This window comes from Zingiber officinale, chromosome 1A (assembly GCF_018446385.1).
Source record: "Zingiber officinale cultivar Zhangliang chromosome 1A, Zo_v1.1, whole genome shotgun sequence".
Classification (NCBI taxonomy): domain Eukaryota; kingdom Viridiplantae; phylum Streptophyta; class Magnoliopsida; order Zingiberales; family Zingiberaceae; genus Zingiber; species Zingiber officinale.
Window position 1 is genome coordinate 70,018,308 of NC_055987.1, and position 10,881 is coordinate 70,029,188.

Consider the following 10,881-nt stretch of genomic DNA (forward strand, 5'->3'; position numbering starts at 1 on the left):
CCCAGGTGAGTTGCTCTATTATCCAGGTTGATAGCTTTGTTTTACTAGCCCTTGGTTCTGATTATTCCAGTATGAGAAGTTTGGGTGATTCCTCCAACCTGGATTGTATGTGTTGGAGTACAGATTGTTTTGCCTTTGGTTGTAGCTGACTATCGCATCACGCTGCTCAAGTTGATTTATCTGTGCTTGAATTGGCCCTAGGGGCAAGTATCTTGAGCATGATCCGTACTTCCACAAGTTTCACAAACACAAACTATCGCATTGGTCGTGTTGTTGTTGCAGACATGAGAGTGACTGCATCTACGTCGAATTTTCCTGACGCTTTTATTAGATTCCCTGAGAAAGATCCACCAGATCTTTCTAATGCTCACTAATGGTGATTTTGCGCCACATTCTCTATGATCTCTTCAGCTTCATCAAGGCTCTTGTTCATCAGTGCTCCTCCTGCTGCAGAATCGAGGGATACCTTCATATGATATTTGATTCCATTGTAAAAGGTGTGTAGAACCAACCATTTCTCAAGGTCATGATGGGGGCACTATCTCAGCATATTTTTGAACCTGTCCCAGGCTTTAAATAATGATTCTGAGTCTATCTGTTTGAAGCTTGCAATCAAATTCCTCATATGAGCAGTTTTGCTTGGTGGATAGAATTTGTCCAAGAATTTTTGCTCACAGTGCTCCCAGGATGTAATGCTGTTTGCTGGAAGGGAATTTAGCCACTGCTTGGCTCTGCCTTTCAGGGAGAATCCGAAGAGCAATAACCTTGCTGATTCTGGAGGGACTTCGTTCACTTTCATGGTACCACAGATCTTGTAGAAAAGCTCTAAGTGGTGGTTTGGATCATCGTGTGGTCCTCCTCCAAATTGATTCTACTTAACCATGTGAATTACTGCAGGCTTGATTTCAAAATTGTTAGCTTCGATTGGCGGCCGAGTGATGCTAGATCGAACCCCTCGTGCATAAGGTGTTGCGTAATTCTTCAACAATTTATCATCCATCTCTGAAGATTCTTGTACTTCTTGAAATACTTTTTGAAGGTTTCTTCTTCTCAAGAAGGTCCTATTGATCTCTGGATAGAACAGTAGAAGTTGTCCTGAAAGATTAGCTCTTCGCATGCAAAAAAATATAATATGAAATATAGTAAAGAAGAAGAGATGAAATAATATTATTTTTGGTGTTTTAATAAAATTGCATAAGGTAAAGAAAAATAAGAATAAAATTATTTATCTCTAAATGTAAAATATTAGAAAAAGGAAAGATAAAGGAAAAGAAAACAAAGTCTAATCTAATCTAATATGATTATCACTAATGTTATAGACGCGGTCTTCGACAACGGCGCCAAAAACTTGTTAAGATTTCGCAAGTGCACGGATTTGTCATCAGTAATAAAGATTATTGATCCCAAGAGGACTGGTTATAAGCACTAGTGATGGCATACTTAGGATTAGCTACACTATCGATGGTTGTAAGTAATCTAAGAAAAGAGATTGGGAAGCGGAAATGAGAACTAGCAATGAGAAGCAATTAACTTGGTTTATGAAGAGTTCTAGGAGTTCAGTTTCATTATGGTAGTATTGATGTATCACATACTATCCTATACTTATTGTCCATCAGCATGCATTCACCGGAAGCTAAAGCAACTATCCTTAAGCACCAAACAAAGATGATCCCTATGAAATCCTATTACGATTAACCCCTGTCACTAGGGGCCTCGATAGATCACAAGGACACAACTCTAATTTATGTTATCAAGGATATAATTAAGGAGCTTAGTTTGGTCTCTTACTTCCTTGTGAAGGAGTCACCTCTCCTTTCAAGGAAGTACCCTAGGTGTCCGTGAATGGGTTACCCCTGTCACTAGGGCCCCTCGGGTGTACAATCTAAGATATTCCCTCTACGAGGTTGGCAATTTTTACACAATCAATCAACACGATATAGAGATCGAGTAGTCGAAACAAAGCAAGCGAAATCATCCAATGAATATAAGCATAATACGAGTCTTACATCAAAATCAATCCACAATTACTCCCTCATCTTAGAACAAGGACTCTACTCCATAGACACCGGAGAAAAACCCAAAGACATGGTGTATTTAAACATACAATTCTCAAACATGAAGAGAGAAAGAAGAAGTATGCTTATGCAACGACGACGAGTGATCTTCAGATCCAATCCTTTGCTTCTGGAGTTAATATGGTGATGAAAGATCGCTGTACCGATGTCCTAGATGGCGTGGAACAGCACAAAAGTGATTCTCCTCTTAACGGCTCGCTTCCCGGCTCTCCCCCCTTGAGGAAAAGGGTTAAAAACTCTTTTATAGGCTAAGGCGCGGCTGCGGCGGCACAGCCGTGTAAGGATGGCACGACCATGCCCTTCTTTGTCTCTGGCTACGCTGCACGGCCGTGCTAATTGCCACGATCATGTGAACTCCGGGCTCGGCTCCTAGGACACGGTCATGCAGGGTTGCACGGTCGTGTGTTGCATGGTTGCGGTCATGGGAGGGCACGGTCGTGCAGGGTTGCACGACCGTTCCATGCTTGGTTGCTGGTTGTGAGGCACGACCGTGCAGGGTTGCACAACCATGCTCTGATCCCTCTCTGGATTTGCCACACGGCCGTGCAAGGTTGCACGGTCGTGCTCTCTGCTTTATTCCGGTGCGTCGACAATCACCATTTTTGCTCCAAAAGTTGTCCCTGTCAACACAAAACCAAAAAAAGAACAGATATCTGAACAAAAGAGTATATATGATAAATACATAATAAAAGCGGCGATAATGCAAGGAATATATACGTATAAAGCAAGTGAATGTGCGTTAAAACATGCATAAACGATCAAAATATTTACGCACATCGGTTGTGAGCTACTATTTATAATTTATAAGGAACTGATAACATTATCTTCTGTGTGATACCACACACCATGTTATCTACAATATAAATTAAATGGACAATTGCATTTAACTAAATGCAGATATTTGACCAATGTGATTCTCATTTTAAAATAAATGTTTATACAAAAAGCTAGGCTTTTAGTATACATTCTAACAATCTCCCACTTATACTAAAAGACTATGCTGCCATATATGCTACCATACATCTGATCTTGATCCCCTCAACATGCCCATCAAAATCTCTCGCCGGAAGGGCCTTAGTGAAAGGATCTGCCAGGTTATCTTCTGATGTAATCTTGGCGACAATAACTTCTCCTCGCTTTACGAAGTCTCATATCAGGTGGTACTTGCACTCACTGTGTTTACTTGCCTTATGGACTCGTGGTTCCTTCGATTTTGCTATTGCACTACTATTATCATAATAAATTGTGATAATTTTGGGCAGACCAGGAATCACATCTAAATCCATCAAGAAGTTTCTGCGCCATACAACTTCTTTAGCTATCTCAGAGGGTGTCACATACTCAGCTTCCATGGTGAAGTTCAAAACACATTTCTGCTTAACACTCCTCCATGCTATGGCTCTATCTCCCAAAGTAAACACATACCCTGAGGTCGACTTACTATTGTCCCTATCTGATTGGAAGTCCGAGTCTATGTAACCTACAGGGAGCAAATCATCTGTTTGGTAGACTAGCATATAATCTCTAGTCCTTTTCAGGTACTTCAATATATGCTTTACGGCAATCCAATGTCCTTGTCCTAGGTTACTTTGATATCTGCTAACCATGCCCACTGCCATACAGATATCCGATCTCGTACATAGCATCGCATACATTAGGCTTCCTACAGCTGAAGCATAAGGAACTGCCTTCTTGTCCTCTATTTCCTTTGATGTTTTAGGAGACATCTCTTTAGATAAAGGTACTCCATGCCGAAAAGGTAGAAAACCTTTCTTGGAGTTTTGCATGCTAAAATGAGCTAGAATAGTATCGATGTATGAAGCTTGGGATAAGCACAACATTCTTTTCTTGCGATCCCTTATTACTTTGATCTCAAGAATAAGTCCACATTCTCACAAATCCTTCATATCAAACTGCTTGGACAACCATACCCTTACATCTGACAACACTTTGACATTGTTGCCAATGAGAAAAATGTTATCTACGTATAGTTCAAGAAATACCACTATGTTTCCGTCACTTTTCTTATATACACAAGACTCATCCAGACACTGAATGAATCCATAAGACTAGATTACTTCATCAAACCAGATGTTTCAAGATCTTGAAGCTTACTTCAGTCCATAAATGGGCCGATTGAGCTTACAAACAAGATTCTCTTTTCCCTTTGCAATGAACCCCTCTGGTTGCTTCATATGAATGTTTTCTTCAAGACTTCCGTTAAGGAAAGTTGTCTTGACATCCTTTTGTTAAACCTCATAATCCATATGAGTAGTAATAGATAAAAGAATCTGGATAGACTTGAGCATGACTACTGACGAAAATGTTTCCTCATAATCGATTCCCTCTTTCTAAATATACCCCTTCGCAACAAGCCTCGCTTTATAGGTTTTCACCTTCCCATCTTTCCCTCTTTTCCTTTTGTAGACCTATTTACATCCAATGGCTTTTACACCATTTAGTGGTTCTACAAGCTCCCACACTTAATTAGAATACATAGATTCTATTTCAGAATTCATTATACTTTGCCAAGATGTCGCATCTTTATCTTGGAGTGCTTCATCATATATCCAGGGATCAGGTTCATGTTCACCAGGGATCAAGTCCGAAGACTCTCCCAAAAATATGAATCTATCAGGTTGTCGAACAACCCTCCCACTACGACGAGGCACTATCTGTAATTGTGCATCATTTGTGACACATGTTGCAGTTTCTTGTGGTATCTCATCTTGTACCGTTAGTACTAAATTAGACGTATCCTCTCTTATTTTCTCAAGAACAATATTACTCATGGGCTTGTGGTTCATTACATAATTCTCTTCTAAAAATTGGGCATTGGTGCTAACAATAACCTTCTGATCTTTGGAACTATAAAACAAACCACCTTTCATTCCTTTAGGATAACCCACAAACAAACGAACTTCTGTACGTGATTCCAACTTATTAGCGTCTCCCTTCAGCATATGTGTTGGACTACCCCAAATCCGAATGTGTCTCAAACTAGGTTTATGCCCATTCCACAATTCTAGGGGAGTAGAGGGTACTGAGTTAGAAGGTATCAAGTTCAGAATGTACGCCGTCGTTTCCAGAACATATCCCTAAAATGAATTCGGTAATTCTGAATAACTCATCATTGATCTAACCATTTCCATAAGAGTCCTATTCCTTCGTTCTGCCACACCATTCTGTTGGGGTGTACCAGGTGCAGACAGTTGGGATTGAATTCCGACCTCTGATAAGTAACTCCTAAACTCTCCTAAGAGTTACTCGCCACCACGATCAAATCGTAGTGTCTTGATACCTTAACCATGACGTTTCTCCATATCAGCCTTTGTATTATTTGAATTTATCAAAGCACTTAGACTTATGGCGCATCAAGTAAATGTATCCGTATCTCAAATAGTTGTTTATAAAAGAGATAAAATATTCGAAACCACCTCTTGCCTGGATAGTCATAGGTCCACACAAATCAGAATGAGCCAATTCCAACACATCTTTGGCTCTATACTCCTTGGCCTTAAAAGGTCTCTTGGTCATTTTTTCTTCCAAGCAAGATTCACAGGTTGAAAATTTTTCAACCATAAATGAACCCAAAGGTTCATCGGCTATTAGCCTTTGAATCCTACTCAAGTTAATATAACCAAGCCTTAGATGCCAAAGAGATGTTTGATTTATTTCCGAAGGTTGCTTTCTCTTATTAGAATTAGAAGATGTGTTATTAATTTTCATTTATTATATCGTGGGAGTTATTGGATTTAGAGTATATAAATTGTCAACCAATGTACCAGAACAGATAACTATCCTATTTTTCTTGACAACTACTTTATCATCAAAAGAAACAGAATATCCATCCATAAATAGTTTAGAAACTGAAATCGATTTCTTTCTAAAACATGGTACATAAAGATAATTTCTAAAAATCAATATTTTATTTCTATCAAAAGATAAATAAATATCTTCCACTGCAATAGCCGCCACTTTTGTAGCATTGCCCATATAGATGGTAATCTCCCCTTCATATAGTCGTCGAGTTTCCTGGAACCCCTACAATGAATTACAAATATGATCAGTGGCTCCCGTATCAACACACCAAGTACCGGTAGATAACACCACTAAACATGTTTCAACCACTAGAGAATAAGATATACCTTTATTGTTCTACTTTCTACGAGGATATCCCACTTTACAATGTCCAGACAGCTTGCATGTGAAGCACTTGCCCTTCGGCTTCTTCACATCTGCATGTGACTCAGTCCCTAGAGATCGATTCACTTTCTTTGCTAACCCATCTTATTTCTTTTTCTTCTTTCTGCCTTTCGACTTAGAAGCAGAAATATTTTCAACAATGTGAATTTGAGAATTTTGACGAAATAGCCCTTCTGCTGCTTGAAGTTCTTGTTGGGTGCTACTCGGAATTCTGTTCTGTTTCCTGTAACGCCCCGCCCCTTCTTACTCAAGCTGACGGGGGTTACTTATCTTTTTCTTCTTATCTTATCTTACTTACTTGCTTGTTAATAATCTTTTCTACTTAAAACAGCGGAAGTCTTGTTTATAGTATATTTTTTTCTTTTTAAAACTTTTCTTTTACTTTTCAAATCATCATCACTAACTACCTATCATATAAAGTCACATAGCATGTTTAACATGAATTTAAGCCATAATACTAATAAGCATGATGAAATGTCATGGAGTTATGGAATAACGACATAAGCATAATTCTTATTAAATAAAATCATGTCTTTCACTTTTAGCCGAGCCACTACTACACACATCCTTCTTGCCCCTCCTGCTGCTCCCTTAGTACATCCATTCCTTGCCTTTATCTATGGTACAAGGAAAGTAAGCTATGAGCACACAAGGCTCAGTAAGATCCTTCCTACTCACAAAAACCGTAAAGCATAGCATATTCATAAGGCATAAAGCATTAATACAACTCATCATATCATGTATAGAAACATCATATTGTAACATAATCGTAAGGTATCATGGCATATCATGACAAAATCATAAAATGCATCCTAGCATAACATAACATAATCATAAGTATCATGGCATATCATAACATAATCATAAAGTGCATCCTAGCATAACATAACATAATCATAAGTATCATGGCATAATCATAAAGTGCATCCTAGCATAACATAACATAATCATAAGTATCATGACATATCATGACATAATCATAAAGTGCGTCCTGGCATATCATAACATATTCATAAGTATCATGGCATATCATGGCATAATCATAAAGTGCATTCTGGCATATCATAACATAGTCATAAGTATCATGCGAGATGACTTTCAAAAACATGTATCATGAAAAATATATGCAACATGTCTTTTGAAAACTTATTACATACATACTTAAACATAATCTCAACATGATTAGGGCCCCGGCTTGTACCACATACATAAATGTTCGCGTCCTATGTAGGTCCAAGGTAGCAAGTCTTGAACCCTACAAGGCATACATACTAGGCCCGTTTCTTAGTCCATCAACCTAGGGGCACTTAAGAGCTCATCCCTAACGAGGCCCGTTTCTTGGTCCATCGACCCCGGGGCGCTTATGGAGCCCACCCTTGGTACAAGCCATATAAAGTAAAGTAGCATGTCACACATATCATGGTTCTTATTATTTCATGCATATCATATTTCTTATCGTATCATATCATACAAAATTTGGGCACACAGCTCATCATAATAGCATGCATAATTTGGACACACAACACATCATAAATACATGCATAGTTTGGGCACACAGCTCATCATAAAAGCATGCATAATTTGGGCACACAGCTCATCATAAATAGCATGCATAATTTGGGCACACAGCACATCATAAGGGTTATCAACATACATAGATCATAAGCATACATAAATAAACATAGAAGCATAGCAAGCTCTTATCACATCATGAAACATTGCATGTGAGGCACATGGAAATCATAATTAGGTCTCCACCCTAGTATCATATAGTGGCCGAAACACATGGTTGTAAATTAGGTTAATAATCAACATACAAGCATGTGAACCCTAAACCATTATCATATCATGTATCATAAAGAGCATCATGAGCATGTTTAGTTTAGGTTCTAGGTTTTCTAAGCTTGTAAACTCATCATGGCCGAATATCATCAAGCATCCCATTTGCTAGAAAATCAATATACAAGCATGTGAACTCTAAACCAACATCATATCATACATCATGAGAAACAACATAAGCATGTTTAGTTTAGGTTCTAGGTTTTCTAAGTCTATAAACTTGTTATGGCCGAATATCATCAAGCATCATATTTGCTAGAAAATCAATATACAAGCAGGTGAACTCTAAACCAACATCATATCATACATCATGAGAAACAACATAAGCATGTTTAGTTTAGGTTCTAGGTTTTCTAAGTCTATAAACTTGTTATGGCCGAATATCATCAAGCATCATATTTACTAGAAAATCAATATACAAGCGCGTGAACTCTAAACCAAAAATCATATCATACATCATGAGAAACAACATAAGCATGTTTAGTTTAGGTTCTAGGTGTCCTAAGCTTATTAACTTACCATAGCCGAAACTTGTGAACCATGAAACTAGGTTTCATGTGGCATAAAAGCATGGAAACCCTAAACCATTTTCATAGTATTTATTACCAAGAACATCATGAGCATGTTTAGTTCAAGTTCTAGGTTTCCTAGGCTTATAGAATTGTTGTGGCCGAAAGTTCATGGAGTATGAAAACAAGTTCTAACCACACTACAAACATGAGCATGTCATATTAATTTCATATCTTGTCTTAAAGAGGATCATGGCATGATTAGTTTAGGTTTAACAATTTCCTAGGCCCCTAATCCTTTCATGGCCGAATGCTTATGAGCATGGAATAAAGTTCAACCCAACATATAAACATGAGCATATCATGTCAACTTCATATCTTATCTTAAGAAAGATCATGGCATGCTTAGTTTAGGTTTTAAAATTTCCTAGGCCCTTTAACCTACCATGGCTGAATGTTTATGAGCATGGAATAAAGTTCAATCAACATATAAGCATGAGCATATCATGTTAACAACTCTCTCATCATAAGGTACATATCATAAAACAAAAGGAGCATACTTGGTTTGAGTCTTAACTTACCTATTTCCTTTATTCATGCTTGGCTGAGAGTCAGGGACATGACTCTAAGTTCTAACCAAACATTCTAACATATAAACATTAGATAAATCCCCTACCATAAGATACATGTTACAAGAAACATATTGAGCATGTCAAACTTGGGTCTTTACATTTCCTAGGTCCTTCTTCTTTTTTTTTTTTTTTTTGTCTTGGCCGAAAATTCCATGAAGGTATCCTAGGGTTTTAGGCAACCTAATCTCATAGAAAATACATAAGCTATTGTACCACAGGTGAGGGGAAACTTACATAGTTTTTCGCTTGTTGTTGCTTAAGAAAAATAATACCCTTGTGAGGAGGAAGAAGAACTTCTCTTCCTAGTTTTCCCTTTTTGTTTTCTTCTTCTTGTAAGAGGTAAACCTTGAGATTCCTTCCTAGAAATAAGGTTTTCTTAGAGAGGAAACCCTAACTTGACCCTTGAGAATGAGAAGGAAAAGCTCCAAGTTTCGGTGGAGAAGGAAAGAGGAGGAAGAAGGAGGAAGAAGAAGAAATGGAAATTTTCTTTCTCTTTTCTCCTCTAAATCCTATTTATTCATCATTAGAGTGAATTATGTCTTCATTAATCCCTCCCTTAACTCTTCTATCCCTTCCCTCTTTGATTCCCACGAAAATGAGAAGAAGAAAAGGGGAGGAAGGCAATTTGCCTTCTTCTTGCTCCCTCCCTTCACCAAGAGGAAGAGGAGGTAAGCAACTTGGTTTTCTCTTGCTCTTTTGCTTAGTTTTTTTTTCTTCTCACCTTTAACTACAATTTTCATTCCTTTCTATCCATATATTATTCATCATTCTAGTGATTATCATACATCAATTTATCTCTATTATTTGTTGGAGGTTCAAGGTTCAAACCTTCACCTCTCTCTCTTTTTATTTCTATTATTCATTTTTGATTCCTCTTACGTTTATGCTCTAAAGAAAATAACACTCATATACTTATCTTATAATTTCGTGGGTGTTACAGTACCCCATACCTCATAGAAGTTCGTCCTCGAACTTAGAATAGCGACGGATACTTCCGTTTCATATCATCTTCCCGTTCCCACGTGGCTTCTTCGTATCGTTGATTTTGCCACAGGACCTTTACTAAGGGTACTTCTTTGTTCCTTAGTCTTTTGACGTCTCGATCCAATATCTGAATTAGTCGACTCTCGTAGGTTAGGTCCTCTTGCACTTGTACTGCCCGTGGTTCGATCACTTGGTCCGTGCTCGGAATGCATTTCTTTAGCATCAAAACGTGGAACACATTGTGAATGGCTGACATCTCTTGAGGCAGCTCTATTTCATAAGCTACTTTGCCGATTCTTTTCAGAACTCGATATGGTCCTACATAACGCGGGCTTAGCTTTCCCTTCTTACCGAACCTCATTACCCCTTTCATAGGAGCTACTTTGAGAAATACTGAGTCTCCGACACTGAATTTCAATGGCCTTCGTCGCTTATCTGTATAATTCTTCTGTCGACTCTGAGCAGTTTCTATTCGTTGGCGGATGTTCTGTATAGCACGGGTGGTGTTATCGATGAACTCGGTTTGAAATCCCATCTCTTTCTTTTCACCGCCTTCGTACCAACATATAGGGGATCTATATTTCCTCCCGTACAGAGCCTCGTAGGGCGTCATCCCAATAGTAGCTTGGTAACTAT

The 10,881-nt window shown here is 38.2% G+C and overlaps 1 non-coding gene across 1 annotated transcript; it reads left to right on the forward strand.

Annotated features, from left to right (window-relative positions):
* The first annotated feature begins 521 nt into the window (after positions 1-521).
* On the forward strand, positions 522-627 carry LOC122039335. Its single transcript, XR_006128175.1, has one exon. It is a non-coding gene; the product is annotated as a small nucleolar RNA R71 (small nucleolar RNA).
* The last annotated feature ends 10,254 nt before the right edge of the window (positions 628-10,881 follow it).